A 15,876-nucleotide genomic window follows, 5' to 3' on the forward strand; every position below is an offset into this window, starting at 1 on the left:
GTGAGCCTTACACCTCGTGGTAGGGGCAGGCAAAATAACCAGAGATTGTTAAAAAAAATTACAAAAAATCATATTTAAAAAACCCTTAAAATCATTTGAGGTATTTAGCACATTAAATTTTCCAAAGGTTGTTATACAATTATAACCAGTCCTGAAGTCCATCTATCCTCTATGTGACAATTTACAAAGTCAAAAATAGAAAAAAGCTGTTTTTTCATATATGGGCTTAATTACAATAATATTTGTTCAATATATGGGGGAAAAGCAACAGAAATATAACAGAATTGCAAAACTCAGAACATTAAAATGATTCAGTGTAATAGAATAATATTGAATCCAGTAATATATGAACTTAAAATGACAAAGTTATATCTTAAACAAAACAAATCAGGAAATGCAATAGAAATACAGAGATTTTTATAACTATTGGAGTCTGAAATGCCTCAAAATATAACCTTTAGTCTCTTTAAAGTTCCTTAGGTGTCTTTTTTTTTCAATTATTAATTATCCATTTAAATGTCTATTGTCTGAAGACAGAGTGGTAAGGGCTAAGCAATGGGGGTTATGGGACCCATTCCACGGGCCCCATAGCTGGGAAGTATCTGAGGCCAGATTGTAACCCAGGACCGCATGTCTTTAGGCCTGGCTCTCAGTTTGCTGAGCCACCCATTTGCCCCTTCAAAGTTAGTTGAATCTTCTCCCTGACACATAGGTGAAGTCAATAAAATTACCAGAACAGTCAAAAGGTATTCTTTTAAACAGCCCGTTGCTTTTAAGTTCCTGTTTGAAAAGTCTGTTTCTTCTCTCTCCCTTCCTCTCTCTCCCCTCCTCTGATACCTCCTCCTGCCCCAGTCCACATGGAGCCCAGGCCGCCCACGTGGAGCCAATACCCCTCCCCCCCCATTTTGTACCAACTGGTAGAAATGAGTCCTGAGCAATCTGCTCCAAGGATCTGGGTTTGTTGGGCAGGCAGGTCACTAGGTGGTCAAGATCTGGGTTAAACAGGGACCCGGTGAGTGAGAGAGAGGTCAGGAGCAGCAGCAGGAGAAACAGGCAGGCAGAACTTAGCATCCAGGGGCCAGGTGGGTGGCAAACGCAACAGGTCTGGATCAAGGGCTGCAGACAGGAATGCACAAAAGCAGGGCCGGGACCAGGTGATCGATATTGAATCAAGAAAGTCCGAAGAGGATGACTGGCAGGAGCTGATCAAGATGGTTTTCTAAAAAAGCATCTTGGAGAAACGTGGCTTAAAAAATGTTTTTTCTAGGCTGTAGCTATTAAAAACTGAACTTAAGATCAGAAAAGAATCAGAAGATTGAGAGTATTTTTCTCCCATTAGGTCACCAAAACTGTAAAGATTAAAATTTAGGGGAGACTGAGGCAGGTAGAAATTAGTTTCTCTCTGTAAGGAGTATTATATTTTTATGAGGTTTATTAAAGATTAAGGATTAAAGAAAATACAGGATAAGAAACACATGCCTAGGCCAGAGAGGCCTAGACAAGATAATATCACATCATGGAAGAGCTGCGTCTGCTCCAAAATGGAAGTCCAAAAAGACCACAAAAGCCTTTGCAATCAGGTTAAATCCCATTCTGGGGAAGTGGAGCAAGGGCTTCTGGGGATTGAAGTCCAGAGTTCGAGTCTATTTTTACAGTCATCACCTACCCCTTACTACTCTTCTGCCTAATACATATACTAATAATACTAATACATAGTATTGATTCCAAGATGGAAGCTTGGGTTTTTTAAAAAAAGGTTAGTAACTCATAAATGTATAAAATGTATGCTCTGTTATATATAATTACCTGCACAGTAAGTAGTTTACAGTTTAATAACATGGATGAACAACTACATAATTTCCCCCCTTAAATTTGTAGTAAAAGAATTGCAGTTGTACGCACTAGTTTGGAAATGGCAAGTGTGTTTATGGCAATTTACAACAATTTTTCAGATCATAGAGGATGTAGCACCCCTAACCCCAGAAATGTGGAAGGGATACCTACAAATTCTAAGTGTTATTTTAAAAATATATACTTAAAGATATTTTATTTCCTCAATTACATGTAATAACACTTTTCAACATGCAGTTTTATAGCCCTTTGGGCATAGTTGTCCTCCAGAATGGTTGGATCAGTTCACAACTCTGCTAACTATAATGCTAGGTATTATTGTTCTTCTTCTTAAGAAACTATGTTTTCCAAGACAATAAGACTCAAATTGTTTCCCTCTCTCTTTTCCCCTCCTCCCTCTTGGAGATGGTAAGCAATTTGATCTGGATTACATATATATTATCATGCAAAATATACTTGCATATTGGTTATGTTGTAAGAAAATACCATAAATAAACTAAAATGAAAGATAGTATGCTTTGATCTGCATCTGACTGACAATTTTTTCTCTGGAGATTGAAAACATTTTTTGTCATAAGTCCTTCAGAATTGTTCTGCATTGCTGTATTACTTAGAGTAACTAAGTCTTTCACAATTGATCATCATATAATATTGCTGTTACTGTGTACAGTGCTCTCCTGGTTCTGCTTATTTCATTCTGCATCCGTTCATGTAGATCTTTCCAGCTTTTTCTGAAATCATCTTGCTTATCCTTTCTTATAGCACGATAGTATTCCATCACCAACATGTACCACAATTTCTTCAGCCATTCCCCAATGGATGGACATCCCTTCAGTTTCTAATTCTTTGCCACCACAAAAAGAGCTGCTAGAAATATTTTTGTACGAGTAGGTCCTTTCCTCTTTTTAATGATCTTTTTGTTATATAAACTTAGGAGTGGTATTCTAGGATCAAAGGATATTCATAGTTCCAAACTGTCTTCCAGAATGGTTGAATCAGTTCACAACTCCCCTAACTATAATGCTAGGTATTATTGTTCTTCTTATTAAGAAACATACATTATATCAGTGATCCTATAGTACTTTGGAAACTGAGGTCAACAGGGTAAAGTGACTTGCCCAAGGTCCCTCAGCTATTATGTGTCCAAGGCCAAATTTGAATTGAAGAAAATGAATTTTCTTGATTCCAGGCCTGGCACTCTATCCACTGCCTCACCTGGCTGCTCTCAGAATCTTGGCCCCTAATTTGAGTATGCTTTTCCAGTCTCTCATTATTATATTCACTTATGAATCCTTTTGGTAGCAAACTCTTGTAGTATATTTTGAAAATAATTTGATTTGCAAAAAAAGATAGTTTAGATCAGCTTTTTTAGGATAAAACCCATTGATTAAGTTTCTTTCTTTTTTTTTTAAAGATTGAAGTTTAAAGGCCTTTTAATTAGGCAGTGGATTGTATGGGAGTAACTCCTGCCAAGAGAATTGCAGTTTTTTGCTGTCTAAAGTAGTGTTGATGATAATGATTGGGTGTGAAATTAATGGTGTGTGTTTTAAAGGCAATGTGTAATAGTGTTAGGCTTCATAGGGATCTAATACGAGGGAAATGTGCCTGTGAAGTTCCATGGGGCCAGATGAGTTTTTGAGCCACAGGGGAAGAGGAGTTCTATTCAGAAATGGAAGGTTCTATACAGAGATTCTATACAGAGATGGAAGGATTGTTGGGGAGGGAAACTGGAGGCATGTCAGAGAAGGGGTTCTACTTCAAAGTCCTGAGTAAAACAAGGCTCTTTGGGGGCTTGGGGAGAGGGCAGTGTGGTTCAGTAGAAAATTCTGGATGTAGACTCAGGGCCTGGATATGAAACCCAGCTCTGTCTAACCTTTTCTATAAAAAGAAGTGATTGATTTTAAAGTCTCTTCAGTTCCTTTCCAGCATTTAATTTATGATCCAATTCATTCATTCATTCATTCATTTATTCACCTTGTGACTCTTAAGGATACACATACAAGAACCTGTCCTACCTTCAAGAAACTTATTTTCTCTTATATAAATGCAAAAACCAATATAAAATATGGTAAATCCTCAACTTTCACAGGGATAATGTTCTTAGAAAATGGCATGAAAATAAAAAATGTAAATGTTGATACATTAAGCCTATGGGAAATAGGCAGAGCATTACTACCACCAAAAACTATAATCTTTCTCTAGAAATTACTGAAATTTACATTTTTTGTATATAATTCTTTTAAAAAAATCAAAAACCATGCATTTATTATTTTTAAACCTTTTTTTTTAAAATCTTGAGTTCCAAATTTTCTTCCTTCTTCCCTCTCCTATCCTCTCACTGAGAGGAGAAGCAGTCTGATATAGATTTTACATATGGAATCATATAAAACATTTTTACATATTAGTCATTTTGTAGAAGAAAACTCAAATAAAAAGATGAAGAAAATGAGACATAGGTTTATGCTTATACTTCTTTACAATAAAACATGAAATCTAATAATCTTAACTATCAAATGAAGTACAAAATAAAATTGGTAACATGCAAAACATTTTTCTTACTAATAATTCTCTAGAATTCTGCAATCTTTTGTGCTGACATCTAATTTAAAAAAACACATTGATTTCAGACAATATTTATTTTTCATAACTCTTGAAAACTATAGTACCACAAATACATTTCTCCTTTGGGGAATATAAGCAATCAATTAACTAATTGATGTCATTAATTAAGTAATTATGAATTCATGACCAACAGAAGCTGTAGACATTCCACCTGAAGTTTATCTAACATTTTTATTTCCTTACTAAACTGTATCACTGTTTTTGCACAGTTTGGTTTATAGCCCAAAGGACTTGTATTCTGCTTTGGGGGGCATAATTGCAACACAAAACTTGAGTTTTAAAAGTAACCAATGAAAATATGCAACAAATGCAGGGGAAGCTCTTTACAATGGTTGAGAGAACAAGGCCAGTAAAACTCCAGGAAGGACACCAGTTACTCCAGAAACTTGTATGCAGTTTATTAGGGAGAGAGAAAACAATCATCCTAAAAACCAAACTGATTCATGAGTTTGAGGATTTAGCACCAGAAAAATCACATTTATAAGAAACCTTTCTTCTGTTCCTGCTCAACTTCTGAAAGGAACACCTTTTGGACTGAAACTTCTGTCATTTTTTGAATGAGTCTCCATAGTTTTCTTTTTTAGATATAGGATCAGAGATTTAAATCTGAAAAGGTCATCTAATTGATCCAATCAATCACAGATCTAGGGTTGGAAGGGACCTCAGAAATCATCTAGTCTAACCCCCTCATTTTATAATTGAGGGAATCAATCAATCAATCAACATTTATTAAAACCAACTATGTGCCAGGCGCTATGCTAAGCTCTGGAGAAACAATAAGAGGCAAAAGATAGTTCCTGGCCTCAAGAAGCTTACAACCTAATGGGGGGAGGTGAGCTTCAGGTTGTAAGTATCTTACTCAAGGTCAATAAGTGGGATTTGAAACCAGGCCCTCTAATTTGAGCTGGCTGCCTTTACACTGTACCATATTGCTCATTTTATAAATGAGAAAAGCGAGGGCTGAGGCGGAGCAGTTTAACTTGCTTAAGGTTATAAGAGGAGTACCTGGGATAAATTAATTTAGGTAGTTTCATATCATAAAATAATTTTTTTTACTTATTTATTTTTTGCTGAGCTTTGGTAGGAAAAGAATCTTTCCTTTCCACTTTAGTTATTATCTACAAAGAAATAAATAACTATAAGGGGATCTTGCAACATCCCTGGAGTGTAAGAGCAAAGGAAAAATAATTTGCATGCAGACATATCCTTATGTTTACAAATCTCTTTACATAAATTATTACCTTTGAGCCTGGAAGTATCTCCAGTTATCAGTGTATTTTTATTATTCCCATTTTACATAAAAGGAAATGACTCAGAGTTTAAGTGACTTGTCCAGGGACATTTAGCTACTAAGTATCTGAGGTGGGATTTCATACAGTCGCTTAATTTCAGATAGAAGACGCCCCTAATTGGGAAAAAAAAAGATCTCTACAATGTCTCTGAAAAGTGGTCATTGAGCTTCTGAGTGAAGATTTCTCATGAAGGAAAACTTGCTGCTTCTGTTTCCATGCTTTCTCGTAAGTCAAAATTTAATTTGCCTATTTGTAACTTTTACCACTTGTTTCTGGAAAGCAAGATTTGTAATCCATTTCCTTTCCTTCAGTAATACTTGATTAACATCTATCTGCTGAGTTATTGAAGACTTTGTATGCCATTCCTCTGGGCTAGAGAAAGGAGACCTTGTGTACGTGTGTACATGTGTGTGTGTGTGTGAGAGAGAGAGAGAGAGACAGACAGAGAGACAGAGAGAGAGAGAGAGAGACAGAGACAGAGACAGAGACAGACAGAGAGAGACAGAGACACAGAGAGAGACAGACAGACAGAGAGACAGAGACAGAGAGACAGAGACAGACAGAGACAGAGACAGACAGAGAGAGACAGACAGAGAGACACAGAGAGAGAGAGAGACAGAAACAGAGGAAGAGGGACAGAAAGAAAGAGAAGGAGAGACAGGAGAAAGAGACAGGGAAGGAGGGAGAGAGAGACAGGCAGAGGCAGAGAGAGAGAGACAGAGAGACAGAGACAGAGACACAGAGAGAGACAGAGAGACAGAGAGAGAAATAAGAGAGAAATAAGGGCTCCATAGCCTGAGACCTTGAGAAGCCAGTTCTACATATAGAATTCCCACATCCCAAACAACTGCAATATCAGCCCAGACAAAAAGGTCCCCATCACTCAACTTGATGTCTGAGGACCAGCATTCCAGCTTTGGCTCCACCACCTACTTAGATGAGTGATCTTGGTTAAGTTACTTAACCTTTATTTCCTCATCTCTATAATGGAGAAAATAATATTTATATCATCTGCCTTACTGGATAGCCTGAGCTTATCAGCTTTGTGATTACTGAACAGAGTAGAAGTTGTTGTTGTTGTTGTTTTACAATTGATGTACTCCAGGGAAGTTATAATCAAGTTAAAAGTTGGAGCATTTGATTTCAAATATAACCAAGAAGATTAACTATTAAATTTTTTTCATTCATTTAAAATATTTTCCATGATTCCATGATTCATGATTCCCCTCACTCCTTCCCTCCCCCTTCCCAGAACTGACAAGCAGATCCACTGAGTTTTACATGTATCATTGTTCAAACCCCATTTCCATATTATTCATATTTGCAATAGAGTGATCTTCTAATGCCAAAACACCAATCATATCCCCATCGAACCATGTGATCAATCCTATGTTTTTCTTCTGTGTTTCTGTTCCCACAGTTCTTCCTCTGGATGTGGGTAGTGTTCTTTCTCATAAGTCCCTCAGGATTGTCCTGGATCATTGTATCGCTGCTAGTAGAGAAGTCCATTACATTTGATTGTACCACAGTGTATCAGTCTCTGTGTACAACATTCTTCTGGTTCTGCTCCTTTTGTCCTGTGTCAATTCCTGGAGGTCATTCCAGTTACCATGGAATTCCTCCACTTTATTATTCCTTTTAGCACAATAGTATTCCATCACCAACAGATACCACAATTTGTTCAGCCATTCCCCAATTGAATGATCCCCTCATTTTCCAATTTTTGGCCACCACAAAGAGTGCAGCTATGAATATTCTTGTACAAGTCTTTTCCTCTATTATCTCTTTGGGGTACAAACCCAGCAGTGCTATGGCTGGATCAAAGGGCAGACAGTCTTTTATTGCCCTTTGGGCATAGTTCCAAATTGTCCTCCAGAATAGTTGGACCAATTCTCAACTCCACCAGCAGTGTATTAGTGTCCCAATTTTGCCACATCCCCTCCAACATTTATTATTTTCCTTTGCTGCCATATTGGTCAATCTGCTAGGTGTGAGATGGTATCTCAGAGTTATTTTGACTTGCATTTCTCTAATCAGGAGGAACTTAGATCACTTTTTCATGTGGTTATTGATAGTTTCAATTTCTTCATCTGAAAACTGCGTATTCAAAACCCTTTACCATTTGTCTATTGGGGAATGGCTTGAGGTTTTTTGTTTTTGTTTTTTGTAAATTTGGCTTAGTTCCTTATATGTTTGGGAAATTAAACCTTTGTCAGAAAATTTTGTTATAAAAATGTTTTCCCACTTGTTGCTTTCCTTCTAATTTTGGTTGAATTGGTTTTGTTTGTATAAAACCTTTTTAATTCAATATAATCAAAATCACTCATTTTACATTTTGTAATATTCTGTATCTCTTGCTTGATCTTAAATTCCTTCCCTTCCCACAGATCTTACAGTATACTATTCTATGTTCACTTAATTTATTTATGATTTTCCTCTTTATATTTAATTCATTTACTCAATTTGAATTTATCTTGGTATAGGGTATGAAATGTTGATCTAAACTTAATCTCTCCCATACTGTTTTCTAATTTTCCCAGCAGTTTTTATCAAAGAGTGAGTTAAGATTGACTATTTAAGAGAACAAGTGGGTCATCTTGTAATATGAATAACCTTCCCTCATCTCACCTCTTTTGTAAATGTGGATTCTAGTTTATCAGGTTTGCTTGAAGAAAGCCAAACTTGAATTGTTATGAGATTGGACAGTCCTGCAAAGTACAGCATCCTCACCTCAGTTATTTACAATCACAAAAGGGAAAGCCTGTAGATAACAATGAAAGTTCATAACTTCATAATGCTTTAAGGTTGGTGAAAGTGCTTTTTCATCTAACAACTCACTTAAGTCCCACAACAAATCCCTGAGGTGGATGCTGAATGGGAATAAGAACATTTTATATCAAAGGAAACTGAGGCTCAGAGGCATTAAGTGACTGGCCCAGGGTCATACACTACTAGTAAAGTGCATGAGATGGAATTCCCACATAGGTCATTCTTATCTTCCTGATCATTTATAAAGTTCATCTTGGCCCTTGGTTTCCAGAGAATCTAAAACATGCCTAGAAATAAGAGGGACCTTAGAAATCATTCTGAGGTCAAATTACTCCTTTCTTTACCACCACCACCAGCAGCATCATCATTGATCTATCTTTTTCACTCTCTCTCTTCCTCCCTTTAAACTAACAGAGAACTAAATAGTAGAAAGAACCCTGGGCTTGGGATTTAGAGGATCTGGGTTTGAGTCCTGATCCTGCTATTTATTACATGTGTGCCCTAGTGCATGTCCCCCAGTTTCTTCATCTAGTCCAGTTAGGATGGAGGGGATGTCCTCCCCTCTTCCTCAGGTCCTTTCTAGCTCTTAATCCCATAAGTGGGTACTTGTGACAACTTGCTGTGTGATCTCAGTTCCTTCTCTGGGCTTCCTTTCATCTAAAGTAGAAGAATTCTCTCATAGTATCTTAGATTGCACTCTCTAAAGCCCTTCTCTCATACTAACTCCTGGGACCCTATAAGGACCTACAAGACACATTGAGGAAGGGCAAATCAGGAGCCTGATCAGGAGAGGGCTAATCACCCCCCCTGTCCACCTCCTGATAGAGCCTCCTCAGGAAAACCTGAGAATCCTTGGATGTAACAGTTCCTAGACCACAGGGCTGAATTCCCAAGGTGCCCTCCTCCTGGGGGATGGTAGCCCTTGGTGGAATGAGGAGGGGGAGGCATTGCTCCCAAGCCTTTGCATGACCAGAGGTTCTTCCTACTCTAGCCAGCTTGACCCCTTCCCCTATCCTGGGAGCCCTGGGATTCACCAGCCACTCTTCTCCATGCCTCCGGCCCTCCTGTCTTCCTGAGAATGAGCAGCCCTCCTCCTGGCCTTGACCACTATGTGCATGTGTGGTGGGTGGGGACTTACAGCTCTAACAAAGTCCCCACCACCACCACCAGGGGCTGCTTTATGGGAGTCCTGGCCCCTTGCCTCTAGAACCTGCAGTACCCAAAAGAAGATCAAGTGTAGCCCCAGGACTATTGCCTGGAAGGGACCTCGAGACTGTCAGGACCACCTCCTCTTTTATAAAAGAGGAATCCAGGCACAAGATAAACACATTAACAGCCAGCATTGAGAGGATGCTTCAAGGTCTGCAAAGTGCTTAACACAGAAGAATTCATTTAATTCTCACAACACTGCTGGCATGAATTATATACCATTATATTCTGCTGGTAGGTGCTATATTTATTCCCATTTTATAGATGAGGGAAAATGAGGTAAACAGAAGTGAATGGAGAGATGAGATAGAGAGACCTATCAGAAAGCTGTTGCAATAATCCAGGCAATCAAAGCCTGCATCAGGTGGAGCCTGTGTTGGAGGGGAGAGATGTTATGGGAGATATAGGAAGGAAGAAAGGATAGGATTTGCCAACAGATTTAGATATGGGCAGGGTGGATGGTGGGAGAAAATAAGGAGTGGAAGAGGAACCTAGATTGTAAACCTGGATAACTTGGAGGGTGGTGGTGCCCTGAATAGTAACTGAAGTTGTTGATAGTGGGTTGGGGAGGAAAGATCATGAATTCAGTTTTTGAGGATAAGAAGATCCTAGGAAGGTCCTGTGTTCAAATTTGACTTCTGATATTTCCTAGCTGTGTGATTCTGGGCAAGTAACTTAACCCCCATTGTCTAGACCTATCAGCTCTTCTGCCTTAAAACCAATACATAGTATTGATTTAAAAAACCCTTTCTGCCTTAAAATCAATATTATGTATTATCTCCAAAGCCAAAGAGTGGTTAGGGCTGGCCAATGGAGGTTAAGTGACTTGCCCAGAGTCACATAGCTAGGAAGTGTCTGAGGCAAGATTTTTTTTAACCCTTACCTTCTGTCTTAGAATCAATGCTGCATATTGGTTCCAAGGCAGAAGAGTAGTAAGGGTTAGGCAATGGGGGTTAAGTGACTTTGAGGCCAGATTTGAATCTAGGACCTCTAATCTGTAGTCCTGACTCTCAATCCACTGAGCCACCCAGCTGTTCTCCCCCCTTCCCCCGTATTGATTCTAAAATGGAAAGTAAAAGTTAAAAAAGAAAAGAGGTCTTAGGTAGGTAAGCAACAAACATCTATAAAATTCTTACTATGTGCCAGGCATAGTGCCAAGCACTGAAAGACATATGTAAGGAATAAGATAAAGTTTCTTTTCACCCAATAAAGGGGGTAAACTGTATAGGGTTGGGGTACCCACTATAAGGATGATATTAGAAATTAAGTCTTGTTATATTAGTTTAAAGATAAGAAGTGAAGAAGCTGGATTGAGAAAGAATTGGAGTTTGAAACAGAATTGAGAAAGAGTGTCAGTTTCAAATGTTGACAGTGTGTATGGGAGGGGCAATGGTTTATCTGTGGTAGTTGGTCTCTGGCAGTTACACTCTCTCTTGGAGTTCTGGGAGCAGGTGACATCTTTTCTCTCTCTCATAGAGGGAAAGGAGGGAAAAACCTGAAGGAGCTAAGTGATTTTCCTTTTCCAACTTGGGAAACACTAGTGACTGTCTATTGCTGTTATAAAAATTATTTTATATCTGAGAAGACCAAAGAAAAACCTGGTCTTTGATTTGGACTCTGAATCTGCTAAGGCTCAGAGTCCTAACTTGGTTCTTGCTGAGGCTCAGCCAGCTAGCTTTTGTTATTTTATAACTTGGAGATAAAATTAAGAATTATATACTTTGTATAAGGATAATAGTGTTTAGTTTATTGTAGAATAGTGAAAATTTGTGTTAGCCAGATCAGGAAGGATCAGTGTAGCCTGTGGAAATAGGAAAAGCAGTTCCTTGAGGAACCAGGGAGTTTTATTTGGGCAGAGTTAGAATCCCTTAGAGTTAGAAATCCTTTTTTATCCTTATACTCTCAATATAGTTTATTTTTATATAACAAGAGTCTCCTCAGTGTCCTTGCACCTGGTCCTAAAGAGAAGTTCACTTATGAACTTCACTTCACTGTTATAAACTGAAGATACTTTGTAAGCACAGCAAGAAGAGTTTGTAATCAGTTTATAATCAATAATCAATTAATTGCTTATTATTTTTATACCATGTAGGGGCATGGGCAAGCTCAGAATCACAACCGGAAGAGGAATGAAGAATGACCAAAGTGAAGACTCCAGAAAGGAACTCACCAGTGGGAAATGGGGCTGGAATGGTCAGGAGGTATTCCAGGTGAGCAGACATCCAAATCAGTGGGGAAAAGTCTGTAGAACTGGGAGCACATCTGGGAGAGAATAAAAGTTTAGAGGAAGCAAAACCAACATGGCGTTGGCCACATCTGGAAAATTCTGTCATTCCATGTCTATTGCTCATGGCCTCCATCAAGAGACAGGAAGTATGACTCAATGCCAATCCTCTGGAAGGATGATAGGTGACTGTATTGATCAGAGATCTGAAGTCTTCTGTTATTTTCCTTTATATTATTGTGGCCATTGTATCCATTTCTCTTCTGGTTCAGCTTACTTTGCTCTATTAGCTATTATATTCTACCTCTATGAAGGCAAGGGATGTGTCATTTAATCTCTAATTTTGACAGGGATCTGTACATATAATAAGCACTTTACTGATTGCATAAGGGAAAGAGAGTGTTGTCCATGGTCTTGACTTTGGAAGGCTTTGGAATTATTGACTGTGTGGCCTTAGACAAGTCACTTCTCAAATGTTCAGGTCCAAGTGACACATTTTAGGAAGGAAAATTGTAAGCAACAGAATGTCTAGAGAGGGCCAATGGGATGGTGAAAAGTCTTAAGACTCTGCAAATGAGGATTAGTTAAAATTAGTTGCAGAAGACTTGGTGTTGGTGTAGGCATATGGTATAGCTCTCTTAAGAAAATGAAGGGTTGTTTTATGGAAGGCCCTAGGCAAAACAGAATTTAGATCAATTAATGAATGCTACAATGAGCAGCTAGGTGGCACAGTGGATAGAGTGCCAGACCTGGAGTCAGGAAGAACTGAATTCAAATTTAGCCTTAGATACTTATTAGCTGAGTGACCCTGGGGAAGTTGCTTAATCCTATTTGTCTCAGTTTTCTCCTCCAGCATAAATTGGAGAACAAAATGGCAATTCACTCCAGTAACTCTACCCAGAAAATCCCAAATGGGGCCACAAAGAGTCAGACACACAACTGAAAAACACTCAACAACAATAACAAAAGTGAATTCTGTAAAGAGGCAGGTTTAGCCTCAGGGCATGGCAAAATCTCCCAGCAATTAGAACAAGGGTCTACAAACTCTAGTCCATGGACCAAATGCAGCCAGCTTGTTTTTACATAATCAGAGAGCCTGGAATGGTCTTTACACTTTTGCATATATTGTTCTTCGTTTGGGCAGACCATTCAAAAATGATGGCCCATGGCCATAGTTTGCCAGTCTTTGAATGAAGGGTAGACCTAACCGAAATGGGCTGCTTTGGGAAGTGGTGGGCTCTCCTCCTTACATGAGGTCTTGCTGCAAAGTGAGGTGATATTTTTTTGCGGGGGACAACCTAGAGCAGGTGTATCAAACTCAAGTAGAAATGAAGGCTATTAATATGTTCAGTTATTTTCAGTTGTTTCCAACTCTTACTGCCTGGTGATTTTTCTTGGCAAAGATACTGGAGTGGCTTGCCATTTTCTTCTCTAGCTCATTTTCCAGAAGAGGAAATTGAAGTAAATGGGATTAAATGACTAGCCCAGGGTCATACAGGTAGTAAGTGTCTGAGGCCATATTTTAAACTCAGGAAGAAGAGTTTTCCTCATTCTAGTCTAGGGACTTTATGGACTATGCATAAGGATCCCTGCAGGCCACATATTGACTTAGTTTTAAAATCAATCTTATCTATGTTTTACTTATTTATATATTTAAAAAATCTTTACCTTCCATATTAAAACCAATAGCGTATATTGGTTCCAAAGTAGAAGAGTGACAAGGGCTAGGCAATGGAGGTTCCGTGACTTGCCCAGGGTCCCTCATTTAGGAAATGTATAAGGCCAGATTTGAACTCAAGATTTCCTGTCTGTAGGTCTGGCTCTCAATCTACTGAGCCCATCTAGCTGTACCCCCCTTTTCCCCATCACACTTTAATCTGACTCAGCAGCATTCCTAGCCATTCTGCTGTATGCAATGTTAGACACCTCTGCTACAGAATGGGGTTGGCAAACTGACTTTTGTGGGACCTATGAGCTAAGAAAGCTTTTTGCATTTTAAATACAATAAAACTTTAGTTACAGATGTAAACCTATTCTTAGCTGAAGGGGTGTCCAAAAGCAGGCAGCAGATCAGCACTAGCCCACAGGCTGCCATTTTCTTCCTTGCCCCTGCTCTGGAACATTCTGGCCACCTCAGCCCACTCCCTCCCCTCCTTGCCCCCTGCCCCATAAGCCATCTCACTTTGCACCTCATGCCAGGAGGAGAGCCTATGTTCTCCCAAGGCAACCCATTCCATTTGGGGGTACCACAATCCATGACCCATGGGCCAAACCCAGGCCCTGGGGCTCTCACAGGGATGCCTAAACAGAGATGGGGTTGGACAGAAAAGGACTTCAGAGTTGGCCACATCTGAGATTCTAAACTCTCTAAGATGCTCTAGTTTGGGGCCCCTAGTTTCTCCTTTGGTGGAATAGAAGAACATTAATTTTGTTCAAACCTTTGGGGGATGAAACTGATCCCATTTGTGTTGTGAGGTGGGTATGTCTCTGTGGAGATCCGGGTTCATTGTTCTTTATTTTTACAGCCTCGAGTCATACAACTATGAATTGGCAGCTCCCCCAAACCTGTAAGACAGCATGAGGACCCAAGCCCCAGTGGGGAAGGATCACTGGACTGGGAACTCACAGAATCATCCGTTCTGCTTGCTTCATTTTTTACAGATGAGGAAACTGAGGTTTGTTCATGGAAATCAGATCCCACAGAAGAAAGCTGAAAGTAGAATGGAAGGGACCTACTGGAAATTCCATTCTCTTTTAGCTTTCTAATTAAAGCCACTATTACAAATGTCTAATTTCAGCCATGTAAGTCCCCTTTCCAGTCCTATTTGTCTCCATGGATAGAATTTGACTTGCTATGGCTAAAACACTATTTGTCATGGTCCACCCTCTGGTGATGAGTCTCTTTAGATTTTTGTAGAGGAAGAACTAATCTCTGAAGTTCAACTCTCTTATTTTATAGATAAGGAAACTTAAACCTTCAGATGTTTAGTAACTTGTCCAAGGTCAGGCACGTAGTAAGAAGCATCAGAGGAGTTTTCAAGTCTCTATCTTTCTCTGTGTACCCTATTAGCTTAGCTAAGTTGGTCTTTAGAGGATAGCTAGAGCTTCTGATATTTACTACTGTTGCTTCATCTCTCAACCTGTTTTGTCATCTGTTCAATGGGGATAATATATATAATATTTAACTAATAGGAGCCAACTGGATAGCTCAGTGGATTGAGAGCCAAGCCTAGAGATGGGAGGTCCTAGGTTCAAATCTGACCTCAGATACTTCCTAGCTGTGTGACCCTGGGCAAGTCACTTAACCCCCATTGTCTAGCCCTTACTACTCTTCTGCCTTGGAACTAATACACAATATTGATTCTAAGATGGAAGGTAAGGTTAAAAAAAAAAACTCAACAGGGTTGTTATGATTAGATTACACAATATATGTAGTGATATTTGCAAACCTTAAAGTGCTTATAAATATTATTTCTATATAATATAGATTTATATATATATTTAAATATATATGAATATTAAATTTATTGTTTTATATTATATGTAGTTATTTATTATTTAAATCTTTAATTTTTATTTTGTTATGTATCCATTATTTAATTTATTTTATGTATTTCTTTAATTTAAAATTATTGTTTAATTAAATTGTTAAATCTTAAATATTATATAATGATTATTACCATTTTCACTATTATTATTGTTATTGTCCAGTTGTTTCAGTCATGCCCAACTCTTAGTGATCCCATTTGAGGTTTTCTTGGCAAAGATACTAGAATGACAGACCATTTCCCTTTCCAACTCATTTTACAGATGAAGCACTGAGGCAAACATGATTAAATGACTTGCCCAAGGTCATGAAACTAATATGTGTCTGAGGCCAGACTGGAATTCAGGAAGATGAATCTGTCT

The 15,876-nt window shown here is 38.6% G+C and overlaps 1 long non-coding RNA gene across 1 annotated transcript in view; it reads left to right on the plus strand.

Annotated features, from left to right (window-relative positions):
• LOC130458333 (uncharacterized) overlaps nucleotides 1-15,415 on the plus strand; it is a 25,062-nt gene extending 9,647 nt beyond the window's left edge. Inside the window, exons 2-4 of the long non-coding RNA XR_008917506.1 lie at nucleotides 5,866-5,990; nucleotides 11,836-11,953; nucleotides 14,493-15,415. This is a non-coding gene — a long non-coding RNA (uncharacterized LOC130458333). The remainder of the gene's footprint in view (nucleotides 1-5,865; nucleotides 5,991-11,835; nucleotides 11,954-14,492) is intronic.
• The last annotated feature ends 461 nt before the right edge of the window (nucleotides 15,416-15,876 follow it).

The sequence above is a fragment of the Monodelphis domestica genome, chromosome 3, assembly GCF_027887165.1.
Source record: "Monodelphis domestica isolate mMonDom1 chromosome 3, mMonDom1.pri, whole genome shotgun sequence".
Classification (NCBI taxonomy): Eukaryota; Metazoa; Chordata; class Mammalia; order Didelphimorphia; family Didelphidae; genus Monodelphis; species Monodelphis domestica.